This window comes from Rutidosis leptorrhynchoides, chromosome 4, assembly GCF_046630445.1.
Source record: "Rutidosis leptorrhynchoides isolate AG116_Rl617_1_P2 chromosome 4, CSIRO_AGI_Rlap_v1, whole genome shotgun sequence".
Lineage (NCBI taxonomy): Eukaryota > Viridiplantae > Streptophyta > Magnoliopsida > Asterales > Asteraceae > Rutidosis > Rutidosis leptorrhynchoides.
The window spans coordinates 543,185,083-543,201,769 of record NC_092336.1 but is presented as its reverse complement, the minus strand read 5'-3'; positions in this window follow the sequence as shown (position 1 = coordinate 543,201,769).

Here is a 16,687-nt window from a genome sequence, read left to right as displayed (position 1 = left end):
ATTCAAAGCTCTGAAATCATTACTAGATTGAATCAGTTTTAGGGTCTTCAAAATTGACAGAAGTGTTGATCGGTTTTGGGGGACTACACTGATCCTTATTTAGGGTTTCACAATTCGCAACTCAGATCCACCGATTCTTAATTAGGCTTTCGAATCGATTGGGAAGAGGATGGTTTTTCAATTGGTTTTTTCTTCATGGTTAACAAATTCCAGGTTCGTTTTGAAACATTATCTAGATTTTCTGCTTCTTAACAATCAACTGATTGTTGGATCCGTATGATTTATTTTTATAATTGAAATATTTTTACTGATCTGTTTCATGTAATTTTTTATTTAATTGGAAATTTTTTATTTTTGGTCTAATTTAATTACTGAATTGTGATGTTTAGTATTTTGTCTGATTGCATTGACATTCTATGTGAACATTGAACTTAGATTATTACGGATATGATTGCTTTTGTTCATGATGGAGGAGCTTTTTGATTGAGATTACATGTCTTCTATTTTCACCATTAATTTCAAAAGAAGTTGTCTTTGTTCCAAGTTAATTCAAGAAAACCATAAAATCAAATATTTTTGATTAATAAGGTTTTGGGTGTTTGTAAATTGTAATCAAAATGAATGTAGTTGGTAGACAAGGGCAAGGGCAAAGATCTGGGGTATCTGCAGCTCATCACCATCGTCAACATTCTGATAATCTTTTTGATGTGACATCATCATCTTCGTCATCATCTAATGGTACATGGTTACAATCCGCTGGTTTGAAACATCTTCAACAACAACCATCATCAAACACATCTTCATCTGTATGTATTCTATTTAATTTGTATTGTTGATTAATTTTGTAGTCTTGAAATGAAATGTTAGATCTTTCCTATGTACAGAGACAGATAATTAGCACATTTGTGAAAAATAATAACTACCATATCAATTAAAAATGTAATTGAAATTTCTGACCAAAATGCTTCTCACCCTTATCACCAAAAAGTCCTAATTTGATCCATAATATGTAATGTTTGTTATATTTGGTTAGTTTTGTAATCAAAGTTTAGATCTGGTGGTAGGTGTAGGTTATGAATTTGATATGCTCTGTTTTTTTTTTTTTTTTGGTTAATTGAGTAGCAGGATTTTGGTTATTATGGTGCTGTCGGTGGAGGTGGTCAAGTTGGTAGAATGTATGATAATAAAAATAGTAGGAATTTTGGTGCGAGTGATATGTTTACCTAGCCGTTAACTCCACCCGGCCGTCACGAAAAGCATTTTGGTAGTGGCGGTGATGACCGTAATGGTTTCAGTCCCGGTCTTTTGGATATACATTCGATTGATACAGAGCTTATTTTCGAGGTGCGTTTTGTGGCACTGTTGAATAAATTAATATACTATTTAATTGTTGAGGTGTTATTTGGTTAGTTTATCTATATGTTCTGTTTTTCATATGTTGACAGATGCCTGTAACTGGAACACGTGGTGCTCCACTGTGCAATGATCGTGGAAAAAGCTATGATGATGTCGAGGCATTTTTTGACAATAACAAACCAGCCGGTAAAGCTCGAGGTTTGTCAGATAACAACGTTATGACAAGTTTTGCTTGGGATAAGGAGAAGACGGGCAGTGTTGCAAAGATTAAAGTTGTGGTATGTTGATCAAATTTCATCATATTAACAAATCTGTATTTTCATAGACAGTAGTGTATAATTGTTCATGTGTAATTTAGTAGTTATAATGTTATGTAATTATTCGTTGTTTGATGATTATATGACTGATGACTACATTTGTTCCCTTTTTATTTGGGGTTTATATTTCAGGTGCCTACAGGTTGTTTTAACAGAATACATGGAGAAACATGAATTTGTATTTGATGCAGTACTAAATGAGGAGGTTTTTAATGATGAGGTCAGCAAATTTTTTTTCACTAAGCAATGGTTTAATTTCTCACACATATTCTAAGTAATAACTAACTTTATATTTCCTTTACGGTTCAATAACTGTCTTCATAGGTTTATCGTGAAACTGTTGAGCCCATCGTTCCCATAATTTTCAAACTTACTAAAGCTACATGCTTTGCATATGGACAAATAGGTAAGATACAACCCGATAACATTTCTTTAAAATTGAGTCGGTTGTGCCGACTTTGACCCAACTTTTAAGGCATTTTTGGGCGAGTCTAGATTACGACTTTTTAAATGGCAGATTGCTCACGATTAGAATTTATACTTGCAAGCAATGAAAGGCAGAGTTTATGGTTCAGATTGTCTGTCTATTTGTTATTGTGGACTTCAAATCATCATTATTATTATATAACTATAATTGTAAATTGATCATTCAAGAATAACATGCAATTTGTGGGTGATGATGAACTCAGGACTCGAAGAATACAAAAACGTATTGATCCAAAAGGATATATTCTCACCTCCACTTATTATCACATCTTTTGATCTATCTTTTATTTCCAAATATCCATCCGGATGCATGACGTCTATGTCACCCGTATAAAACCACCCATTTTTTTATACATTTATCAGTTGCTTCAGGATCTTTTAAGTAACCCAACATAACGCACCCACAATGCAACACTAATTCTCCCTGAGTCAACCCTCATGAGCCATTTCTTCCACCATCAAAGGTAATAACTGTTAAAAATTCTATCGCTGTATCAACTCTAGATCTTTATATCCTTTTGGATCAATACGTTTTTGATGCTTCCCGGTAGTGATGAAAAAATTGAACTAATTAGGAATATTTTCATTAGATATTTGAACATACAGTGTCAAATATGTTGCTGCTTATGTCTTAGAGACACACGTGTATCCCATTTATCGATAGCCCTTTGAATCGCGTAAGACGTGTGCAAGTAAATTTTTATGATTCTAAATAGGTGATGTAACACAAACCGTAGAAAAACGTGCACCTAGGACTATATCATTTGTACGCATATGTGCCCCTACATTTTTGTGTAACCAATACTACTGTATCCGCATAATACTAAAAGCAATTTGTATCATATATCAGTTAGTGTATGCTTTCTATTCATGTTACAAAAATGTTTTTCAATTTACATAAACACATCTTGCTACCTGCACCCAAGACCAAGATCTTCATGTCTTCGACACATACTACATCAACCAATCTCAATTACAAGTACGATACAGGAACCATAACCATCTGCGTGCAACGCACGGGCAATGCACCTAGTATTAATAATTTTACTGCTAATGATAATCATAATAATAATTTAGTTGTAAAAATAATAGTAATGGTAAATGTGATAATAATGATAATAAATAATAACATTAATGATAATATAATAATAATAATAATAATAACAATAATATTTATAATACATAATGGCAATATTACTAATAATAATAATACTACTACTAATTAATATTTATGATGATAATAATAACAATAATTATAATAATAATAATAATAATAATAAAAAATTTTAAAATGAGAACTACCTCATATAAGCCCTTTTCTAAAAAATTTTTGCCCCAAGCTAGTCTCGAACCTGTGACACCCGATCATACAAAACACCCTTAACCATCCCTCTACTCTTGCATTTCTGAAATACTCCCATACCCATTTCAATTTAACCCGTATTTATTTCTGTTTTTTTCTCTATGCTTCTTCTTCGTTATCAAATCATCCAGGGAATGATCAATCCTATTACTAATTTACTCATTCGAATTAAGATCATAATTTTATTTGTAGTCGACCAGAAGTGCAGTTATCAATTATCAAACAAACGAAAAAAAAAAAAAACATTTTTGCTGCACCGTCGCTGTTTTGGAGAAAAAAGAAAAAAAAATATTGATTATGAAAATACGAATGTTTTAGGCTACATTATAACACGAAATAAGTTTCAAATCACTCCTAAAATCTTTTGAAATCGTCAATTGAACCAAAAACTTCAACACGATTACGAATTTTTGCCAAGAACAAAATGGTTGACTTTTTATTTGAAACTTTTACCAACAAATTAGAAATCAAGAAAAGGAATTTGAGATGGAGATTTTACAGAAAGTTTGCGTGGAGGATTTCTAACAAGACTGCATTTATGGATTTTAAAATGGGATTCAAATTCGAATTTTTGCTGAAAAGGATGAACAACAGAGAACGGTTTTAGTTTTCTTGAGTTTTTCTGTATTCATTTGTTCCCAATTACTTATGTATATCTATATAATAAATGAATTTTGATTGACAACGATCTGTAACAACTCCGACATAGACAAAAATAACAACAGTTGGATATGGATGTGAAGCTGAATTAAATCCCTTATGTGATTTTGACAACGACATGGTTTCAATTAAGAAGACAAATTCCACAGTGAAGATAGTGATCTATGACAGAAAATTATAATTATCTGTATTTATATTAGTATTTAACCGTATTTATATATGTATATGCATATATATCACTGTATTTTGTATATGTATATGTATTTATATATTTCTGTACCTATATATCTGAATATACATCTGTATTAATATATCTGTATTTATATTATATAATTATTCTTATTAATTAATAATTATAACTATAATAATAATACACCTAATATTATAACTAATAATAAAAATTTATAATAATATAATTATATTAACAATTATATTATTATTAAGGGTAATGAATATAATATCTATAAAATTAATAATAATATTATTATTTATCATAATATAATACTAGTTATAATAATATTAATATTATTAATGTTAATAATAATATTAGTACTAATAATATTAATAATTATATATATCAAACTCGTAGTTATGGATTATATATTTAAAATAATATTAATATCACTAGTATTGACTTTAATATTAAAAGTAATAACAATATTATTTTAGTAACTATAGCTATACTTGTATTACACATATCTATTATTACTTATATACTATTTATTATTCATATAGTATATCATATAATAACTTTTATTGGTTAATTATTATTTATAAGATATATATATATTACAATATATTAGAAATCATATATATATTTATATATAGATTCACTTCTCATAATTACTTAATGATTCTATTTTATTATGTTACATTTTTAACTCAAGTGATTAAATTATATTTTATTAATTTAAAATATTATATATACACTTTTATTTATTTATTTATTTATATACATTTATATATATATATATATATATATATATATATATATATATATTATTTTTTTATTTACACACAACTGTTCGTGAATCGTCGGGTGTGGTCAAAGGTTAATTGATTTCATGAAAACAGTTCGAAAATTTTGAGATTCGGTTTAATAAACTTTGCTTATCATGTCGAAACCATATAAAAATTTAGTTTAAATTTGGTCAGAAATTTCTGGATCGTCACAAAATTAGCGTTCTTTGTTCATTGATATGTTTCCAAATTATGTCTTAATGTAAAATTATGGTTCTCTGTTCACTTACATATATGTTTCGTTTTTAAATTTGCAGGTATACAAAACTAAATCGCAGAAATCGTTTGCAAATAAGGTTAGCGGGTAGATTTCGTTATCAACAATTTTTCTAGCCTAATCGTTGTTTTATAAACAAATTTATTCGTCATTATTTTTATAATCATTTTAGGTTAATTGTTAATTTACATGTTTTCTGTATAAAGCCTAAATTCATGACGAAATCAGGTATTTGTATTTACTTGATTATCCTTATGTTTTTTTTCTTCTACAATCGATTTACAATATATTGTTGATAGGATTTCTTGATACCATTAAGTAATCACTATTGTTTAGGGTTTTAAATCGCAAATTTATTTTTTGTTGAATGCTTAGAAAAAGTAGTCGATCTTCACTTTATATGGAATTTCTATAATTTATTCAGTCATTATTTAAGCTAAACTCCGATTTAACTATGTTGAAATGGATTGCAGAACAAATTCACAGTGCAATCGCAGAAATCAGGTTACATTAATCACGGGGGAGTATCTCTGATTTAAGGCTTCGATCAATAGGTTTTTCATATATGTTCTCTGATTTTGTGCTTCTATTATTAGGTTTTACATAACTTGGTTCAATCTCAAGACCAAATTCAAAGTGCCATCGCAGAAATCAGCTCATATTAATCGTGGGTGAGTACCTATGACTTAAAGCTTCAAACATTACGTTTTTCATATATGTTTCCTGATTTTGTAAATTGAAGGTATGATTTTAATTCGTATATTTTGACTAAGAGATATAGTTTAATGGATTTATATATAGTCGACTGTTTCTTTGTGTAATATAATTTTGCAATGATCATATCTACAACTAGTATAACTTTATGGTATAAGATATCAAATCCCACTTAATAGGTACGTGTTAAGGTTCTTAATACGAATTAAAATACTGTTTGGAGAATCCCAAATCAAGTCATTTCTTTTGAAATGATGTTGGTAGATGTAAATGTACGTACTTATTTCTTTTGTATGTTCTTATCACACCTTTCAGGTAACTAAAGAATGATGCAATTATTAAGAATTCAAATTCTGCATATTTGTTGTGTTTTCAGGACAAACACTTAAGGATACATTTTTATATTTCTACGATATTGAATGAATTAAAAGTCTGTTGCACAATGTATTACGTATGCAGCACAAAGATTTTCATCATCCATTTTCTTACGCACAAATTTCCCTTCCTCTGTATCTGTTCTCTGCGTTTACGACGGTAATAATCCTTGATTCTTTCTATTGTTTGCTCGATCTAACATAATATATTTATATTCAATTTTCTGTTATTATGTTTTTTCTCTTTAGCTTTTTTTAATTGTTTCGTTGCAGGTATTATGATGAATTGAATTGCAGGTGCAATATTATTTGATCAACAAATCTGACTATTTGCTATTTTATTGGTGAGTTATTATTTTGGGTTTTGTTTATGGGTATTTGTTTTGTTTTATGCATTTTCTTTAATAATTTATAATTATGTACTGATATTATGTCAATCTTCCTCTAATCTCTTCAAAAGGTAGGTTTTGTGTATCATTTGCTATTGCATTTACTTTTATTTTTCAAATTTTGTGTTTTCGTTATGGTGTGGTGTGAGCCATATGAAAACCTTTCTTTATGTTTATACCTTTTAAAGAGAGATTAGAACAGATTAGAAGAATGTACTGATATAATGCGATTCTATTTAGAGATTTATGTTTATGTATTGATATTATGTGAATCTTCTGTATACCTTTTAACTAATAAGTGAATCCAACCATTCAACGTGAGCCATATAAAAACCTTTCTTTATGTTTATACACAAAATGATGATAGCAGTTACTGGGTGGCAAAACATAGATATACCGACCTGAAGCCACATGTAACAACAACAGCAACATGAAATGAAGGAGATACCACAACATCTACAGGTATCATGAAGATAGTAACTTATTTACAATTATGACATCTACAGGTATGTTTGAAAGTTTGTTTCATTCTTTTTGTACGTTAATCACGTCTTTCACTTACGTAGGTTGAACATACGCAGTAGTATGTTCAATTTGAATATATGGGTTGTTTATCTAAGTTTACAGAGAAAAGAGTATTGATTCTAATTAATGCCATATTCAGTTCACTAATTCTAAATGTATTGAATAGTCCAAAACGGTTTATGTTAAAACGGGTCATAAATTTTTAGGTTGAAATGGGTCATTTTAGCACGGGTCAAACTGCATCAAGTTGGATAGACCCATACACTTTGAATTCCTTTTTTAAAAAATATGTGAATTGCTAATGCTTTAGTTACACTATTATAATATGTTCAGTCCAGATTGAAGTTTTTATAGTATATCTGAACTTCAAATAGTCGATAATGATTGAATTTGGTAACAGAAACATTAGATGATTTGTCATGTTGTTCCTGATTGATCATGGTAGTTTTTTGGTTCATTTAATTTATTTTGTGCTTTTGATTATTTTTTATTATTTTACAGGTGTAAAAGCTACTACAATTTAGATTTACTATCAATTTGCGTAAGACACTGGAAGGACAATCAAAATTAGCCACAAAACGCGTCCTCTTCCAAGATCCAGGTAAACGAAAAACACCCAACCTCATAATTACGTATGCACATCAATTACTTCAAATTAACAAATATTTATAAGTAAACTAACATCTATCGAAACTTATAATCTTATCAATTGTATCAAATGTCACTCTTATATGCTACTGTCTCTGTTAATATACATAAAGTCATATATATTGGTATTAGAAACTTTAATTGTCTCTTTGCTTCTAATTAATGAGAAAGATCAGAATCATAGCATTGACTTGACTATCTGAGTATTATAAACCTTAATTTTATCTGATAATTGTTACGATTGTCTTGGAACTGTGTTTATGATATCGATGTTCTCCTGAATTTGTTATGTTTTCTAATTATGGCATATCTCTAGGAGCACATCTAATGTAAGCATTTTAAATATGCATAAAGTAGATACCTTCACTCAATTAAGCACTATTATGTAGTTACATAATTAAGTTATACTCTGTAGATAACCTTAAAAAATATGACACCATTCTCTGTGTACATAGCATTGGTTGAGGTTAGTTTGTTATTATCAACCAATTACAAGTTCTCTGCTAATCGGTGGATCACTTTTGTTATCACTATATATTACGGAGTATTATTAATTTTTTTTGTTGTATTTCCTGGTTTCATTATGCAAATATGTTATGTGTTGTAAAAGTGTTGAAGCTTTATAAAAAGGATCATTGAAGTTTGAAACGAAAGTAGTACAACACATTAGTTTAATTGAGTGAATGTAAACACTTTTGTGAAAGATAATTGAGTGAATGAGATAAGGGGGCTGATGTACTTACTCATCTTTGATGAATGATGATACTCATTTCAGTTTCATATATGTAGTTATTCTTTGCTAACTTTTGTGGACTTCTATTTACATATATATTGCAAAACCTCCAATCCCTAAACATGTCTATATTTTGTCTAATTGATAAAAGGTATGTTCAGAAGCTATCAAACTCAACATTACTCATAAAATTGTAATGTCTTGTGTATATCTGATTTTGGTCCACTTTAGTCACTTAAAGTTCCAAACTCTATTCAGGTAACAATTTTATTGCTTTGAATGGAGCTGGCCAAAGTGCAGAGTGTCGGAATCATGATTAATAAAGGTATTGAATCAAACACCCAACCTATGGTTGTTAAACTTTTGTTACCTCTTCCTATTGAGGTGACAATTATATTGTATATACCTGTGAATGGGTCAAATCGTGTTAAGATGTTTTTAATAAGTCAAATGGTTAAATGGAAAAAATGAATTAACAGTCAAATGGGTCATATAGGTTGAAATTCGTCCATTTTAGTATACAACCAGGAATGTATTCAATAGTATTTCAAGTTATATTTCCTTTTTATGAAATTGTCTTTTGTTTTTAGACATTGAATAGCGGTTAATTAAAGCATGTAGAAATATAGCACTATCGTGTTGATCTACTTGCAGCTAATTGGATCGTTGAAGTACATGAGATATGACGAACACGTAAAAAAGATAAAGAGTTGGATGACAGGGATAAGACTATTAGTAGCTTTCTAAAGAATACAAACACCACTCTGCTTGATGATTGTGAGTGTAACAACAACTTTATTTGCTCTTCAAACAAAAGAGGAAGTAAATATTATAAATTAAAGGGGCCAAGAGATTGAGGATCCCTTGCACTTGAGGTAATGCCTTACCCTCCATCATCTGCATTTGAGTGTACTGACCTGAAAGTGGGCTGTAGTGTATCTGATGACAGTTTAAGTGATCAAGATCGCATATACATGAGCTACTCTGGGTAGATCATACAAACAACTCATCGGTCGTGCTTATATGAAAAATATGTCAATCTAAAGTTATACTTCAAGTTATTCTATATTGCTTTTCTGACTCACTTTTTTGTTGTCGTTTCATGTAAAAAATGATGAGACATAATATTTTATTGATACATCCCCGTGAATTCGCGGGTTATACATTTATTGCAGGTTTATATTGGTCATTTTTATCAGTTTGAACTTTTGTTATATTCATTTTTTTAATAATACGTAATTTATATATACAAATTTGTTCAACTTCATGCTTTGCCTACATTTGTTTACTATATACAATTTTGGTCGATTTCATTGATGTGCACACAAATAATATATAATATTTGTAATTATTATTGTCGAAACCAGCAATTCTTGTGGGTCTTTTTATGGTGCAAATTTGCGGAAAGTATCACATAATTTTTTTTTTTTTTTTTTAATTCTATTGAAGAAACCCGCGAATCCGCGGGTCTTAAGCTAGTTTATTATAATAATAACTAAATAAAACTAACCCAATTTCTTTTACGTGATTTATCTTTTTTTTCGCCGCAAGTTAGGTTTCTCTGTTACCATCGTTCAACTCGAAATAATTTTACGAAAAAAACGCAACTAATTATATTCGAAACGGAGTTTTTTTTTTATTTTGGATAATTACATACATACATACATACATACATACATACATACATACATACATATATGTGTGTGTGTGTGTGTGTGTGAGAGATATCGGCTAAAAAGTCACGTTTTCACCCCGGTATTAAAGCCAAAAACAATAAAGTTCCAAACTTTATCGCCAAAATACCCGCTTCATCCGTCAATATTGAAGAACAAGTAATTACGAATACGGTGCAAAAAGAATCAAGAGCAACGGAGCGAAAACGAAGGTTCTAAAGCGAAAACGGTGAAAGACAAGAAATCAAGTTACGATCCAGCAAATCAGCAAGCCAAACGGGATGCCAAACGGCCTGCCAGTATGGCAAACGGCCTGCCATATGCCCTCAGCAAACGGCCTCGTCAAACAAGCTTGTCTGGCAAACGGCCCCTGCAAACGGCCTGCCAGCCGTTTGCAGGGAAATTTTTGGTTTATTTAAAGAGCATTTGTCATTCATTCCAACACACATGTGATGACCCGAAAATTTCCGAACAAATTTAAACTTTATCTTTATATGATTCCGACACGATAAACAAAGTCTATAATGTTGAGTCCTAAAATGCTTGAACTATTTTATGAGATCATCTGACCTTTGACTATTCTCGATGATTCACGAACAAATGTGTATAAATAATTATGTAAATATATATAAAAGATATAAATACTATATGTATATTATCCAATTATTAAATATTACATAATTAATAATATTTAAAATTTAGGTATTAAACTACAAGCTAAATATAGTTATTATATTAATAATATTATTAATTCATTTATTATTAATATTAATATCAGTAGTATTAATATTATTCATCTAATATATAATATATGAGATTTGATAAGTATAATCTGTTGTATCAATATTGCTAGGGTTATCTGTGTTAATATTATTAGTATCATTTTTTTTAAATTACTATTAATAGATTTAATATTATATATCTATTATTATTATTTTTATTATCATTAATATTATTATTGTTGTTGTTAGTATTCTTATTATTATTAAAAAAAAATAATAATAATAACATTCATAGATTTGTTAATAAATTTATAATTAATAATACCAAATTTAATATAACATATGTATATAAACAGATTGATATATATGGATACATAAATATGGGTGACTATACTTATACAGATATATACAAACGCAGATACATGTAAACAGAATATTACACATTATTGATATCTCTATCTGTTTGGAAGCTTCTTCATTTTCCCTGCTCACGAATTATTTCCTGTCGATAAATTATCACTACATTACAACCTTAATTGATTTTGTGATAGCATAAATCACACAAGTACTGCAAATTGTAAATCAAAAACAGATAATTAAAAAGTGAGTTGTTATAAATCACTATCCACTTTATTTTTTTTCTTTTTCTTCTGTATTCCTCGTGACATCTGGTCGACAACCCACATCAAACATTCAAACACTTACATATGCGGATATATGTTAGAAATTCATTACTCACCTCATCATCTACTTAGCATCTGTTTCTTCAAACATCACAAACACACCACTCCTTGAAACCACCATAGAACACCACTTGTACGATACTATTTCTATCTCCTATCTATTTCCCTTTCTTCTCGAACAAACACACATCGAGACTTCAAAATCTAATGCTACAACAAATGATTCTATTATTCTACCAAAGACACCATCACCATGCTAGATCACCACAACCAACCTCACTTTGAAAACTATCCCGTCACCTCTCCACCACCCTACAACCGCCACTCTCACCACTACCATGAACCACCGTGTGAATACAAGCCTCCATCTCTCTCTTACTATTCTCTCTTCGTGGAACCCTCAAACACAAACCACAACCATTAAACCCAAATTTCTACTACTACCCGATTCGTTTACTTATTTTTTTTTTGTTGCCACAGCCGATTGTTGCTGCATGTATGAGGATGATTATAATGATGATTGATAATACATGAGAATACGATTATGATTCCTCGATGAAGAAAATAATGTGATAACAACTATGATGATATTGAACATATGGGTTGTGGTGTTTGATTGGAAACCTGAAACTAGAAACTCTTCTTCTTCTTTTTGTAGTGATCGAACCTATCCTCTTTTGTTCGTTTTATACGCTGGTACCCTTTTACTTTTCAACCGAAAGGCATAAGTAATACCCACTTACTAATTATTATAATGGTAGTTGGTGTATGACTCAATGATGATGATTGTGTTTATTTCTTTTTTTTGAGTGTCGGCTAACAAAAGGTGGAGGAAACAGATCATTTACTTTTGTTGTGGTTAGAGATTCTATCCAAACTACTATGGGCCGAGAGCTACATATTTACAGTTGGGCCGTTAGATATTTAAAACCAGTCCACCGAATACCAACTTGCTTGATTATAAATTCTGTTTTGCTTCAATAACCAAACCGCCACCAGTAAATCTTTATTACTACTTTTGCTCGAATGGTTCATTTTATTGATCCTGTTTCTGTTTAAAAGCAAAGATAATGGTGACCAAAGATGAAGAAACATGGTGATGATGTAAGGATGTTAGTGATATAGAAGATGATGTTAAAGTGATAATTACATGAATAAAATTGATGATAATAGAAATAATAGGTTATGATCATGATGATTAGAGACAATGAATAAGATGATGATGCGTATGATTTTGATTAGGGTTATTGTTAAGATGATGATGATCGAAAATGTTGATGATGATGACATACGGTTCATATATGTTATATAAATATATACGCGAGTTATTACAGAAAATAAATAACGGTTCGGTGGTAAGGGAGGGAAAGGTTAAACCGGAGGTCGCGAGTTCGAGACTGGGCAGGGCCATTTTTATTTTTGAGACCTATTCTTCAAAGGTAGTATTATCATCAATATTATTTTTATAGATGTTATTATTATTATTATTACTATCATTATTATTATATTTATCATTATTATTATTATTATCATTAAACATGATTTTTCTATTATTAACATTATTATTATTATTATTAATATTATTAATATTATTACAAAATGATATAATTTTTATTCATTATTATCATTAATATTATTTTACTAAATAAATATTAGTTATATAAAAATATATTTAAATACGTATAACATACTAAATTAGTATTTTTATGATAAATAATAATTAATTATCCAAAGCAAATAAAGTAAATATATCTAACTAAATGAAACCTATAAATTATTAAATATAACAATTATATCACTAAGAATAATGCATAAATTGTTCAATTATGATTACAATGTGTTAATATGTACAATTGATATAGGTTCGTGAATCCGAGGCCAAACCTACATTGTTCAATATAGTCATATGTATTTTTACTACAAAATACAATAAGTGAGTTTCATTTGCTCCCTTTTTAATTGCTTTTGCAATATATATTTTTGGGCTGAGAATACATGCGCTGCTTTTATAAATGTTTACGAAATAGACACAAGTACTTAAAAATACATTCTACGTTGAGTTGTACCACTGGCATATTTCCCTGTAACTTGGTAACTACTATTTACATGGGTATTGTAAACGCGAATCCTGTTGATAGATCTATCGGGCCTGACAACCCCAACCGGACTGGACGACCAGTATTCAACGGTTGCACAGTACTTCGTTTCGGTGACTATACTTGGTACGGTGTAGTGAGATTTCATAATAAAGGGAATATGCGACGTGATTAAATGTTAAGTATGGTTACCAGGTGCTCAACTACTTAGAATGCTTTACATACACTTGCGAGTGTATTATGTTTATGATGATGAAATCTTGTGGTCTATTAAAATATTGAAATGATTGTTATGATAAACCTATGAACTCACCAACCTTTTGGTTGACACTTTTAAGCATGTTTATTCTCAGGTACGAATTAAGTCTTCCGCTGTGCATTTGCTCAATTTAAGGACATTACTTGGAGTTGATCATCGCAATGGGACCAAATGTTGATGACTTCGTCCAAGTGGATAAGGACGGGTCGTTACAGGTGGTATCAGAGCGTTGGTCCTAGCGAACCAGGTCTTGCATTAGTGGGTCTAACTGATAGTTGTTAGGATGCATTAGCGAGTCTGGACTTCGACCTTAGCTGCATATTATAAGTATTGTATATCATTCCTAGTGGAAAATTTCCTGCTAATCATTCCTAAGTCAAGACATGCCCTACTGCCTTTATTGCATAGATAGTGTATAGACAAATTTATATCTTAGTGTATCTATTACGGTAAACTTTGCCTGATATCTTCCGTAAATTTCTCCGTAATTTAAGGGATCCTGGTACTATATATATCTAGGCATATTATGCATTGAGAATACCATCCAACTATCATTTGCCGTCACTAAGCTTTTCATACCAAATATTTTTTCTGTGATCGCGTACGATGGCCTCTACGAATCGACCAAGTTCTTCTGACTCCGAAGATAGCGTGACGGGAGCGCACCAACCGATCAACTACCGTGATTTCTTTAGAAAGTGGGGATGGGTTCGCGAAATACTTACCCTATGGAGAAATGAAGAAGGTACTCCATATCACGAGCCGAACTTACCACCTAACGTCGGAGTGCTCGACCCGCTCACTGGCGAACCTGTTCGCAACACCGTTTATACCCTTTTTGCAAGAATTTTTCATCTTGAGGCTACCATTAACGGAACTAGAGAAGATATCCGACCTCTACCTCACACTGATAACCAACCAAGGTTAGTAGAAGAAGTTAAAGAACTCTGAGCTCGAGTGTTAACTTTAGAGAGCACGGTACACAATTTGCAAGCACTAGCAGTATCATCAACACCAGTAACATCACCAGCCTCAGCACCAACAGCACTAGTACCACCAAGAACAACATTCGCGTCACCAGCTTCGACACCTCGAGTATAATCATCGTTCTACATGACGTTCTACATCATTTATCTTAGTTCGACATAGTGATTATGTAATCTCTAATGTTTTAGAGATTATATATTCTTGTTCTAACGGTAAATCAGATGAGTTAATATCATATTAACTCATAAAATCCATGATTACATCTGAAGAAAATATATATATGTATGTATATTTTCATAAAGATTGTAATTAAAAATTCTTTCATACAAACTGTTAATGGTGAAAATATTTTAACGGGTAGGTAATACCCGAGGAATATTTAGATTTCACATTAATAAGTTGCACTGTACATTCTTCGAATCTGATTCAACGGTCATTTACTATCCTATGTACAACCACCGATATACGTATCCATTCACCACAGAATAACCATTTCCATTTAAATTTCATATTTGGATTTTGACCTATCAGAATCCAACAAGTGGCATAATGAAGAAAACATTGGACAAAATAAAATTTGTTAGAAACAAACGAATTAACTAATTGAAATTTTGTTAAGAATCCACGCTAACTGTTCTAGCTAACTGTTCCTAGCTAACTGATTACATTTTATTTATCGCAATTTAATTATCGCAATTTTATTTATCGTCATTTAATTTCTGTTATTTACTTTACGCATTTAATTTATCGTCATTTAATTTCTGTTATTTATTTTACGCACTTTAAATATCGGGACACGTATACAAGGTTTTGACATATCATATCGACGCATCTATATATACTATTTGGAATAACCATAGACACTCTATATGCAGTAATGCGGGAGTTAGCTATACATGGTTGAGGTTGATTCTCAAATAATATATATACTTTGAGTTGTGATCGAGTCTGAGACATGTACACGGGTCACGATACGTATTAATTAATTCGAATATTATAAATTAAATTATATATGAATTATTGTACTGTTAACGGTGGACTATCGATTGGGACTATCAACATTGGACAATTAAAAAATGAATTAAAATATTAATTATAACATATGAAACTAAACAATTCTTCAAGTTTGCCACTTGATTTCATCTTAAACCTCATTTGTATCTTGACGATTCCAATCTGCGTTTAAACATTTCATGATTCTTGAAAACACCTCGATCGAAAGGATGGACCATCCGCACTTTATCTACGGAAGAAAAGATTTATGCATATAGTTATGCATCTGAAAAACTCTCAAAACCTGAGTAAACGTTTAACACATAGCTGTGTTAATTCCTTTGGCGTTATTATTACCCAAAATAACTATGCAATTCCTTTCCAAATTAGCCAAATTTTGTCACAACTCCAACAAGACAACTTCGACTTTTCGTTCGAAATAATCATATTATAACTTTGATATATATGCGTG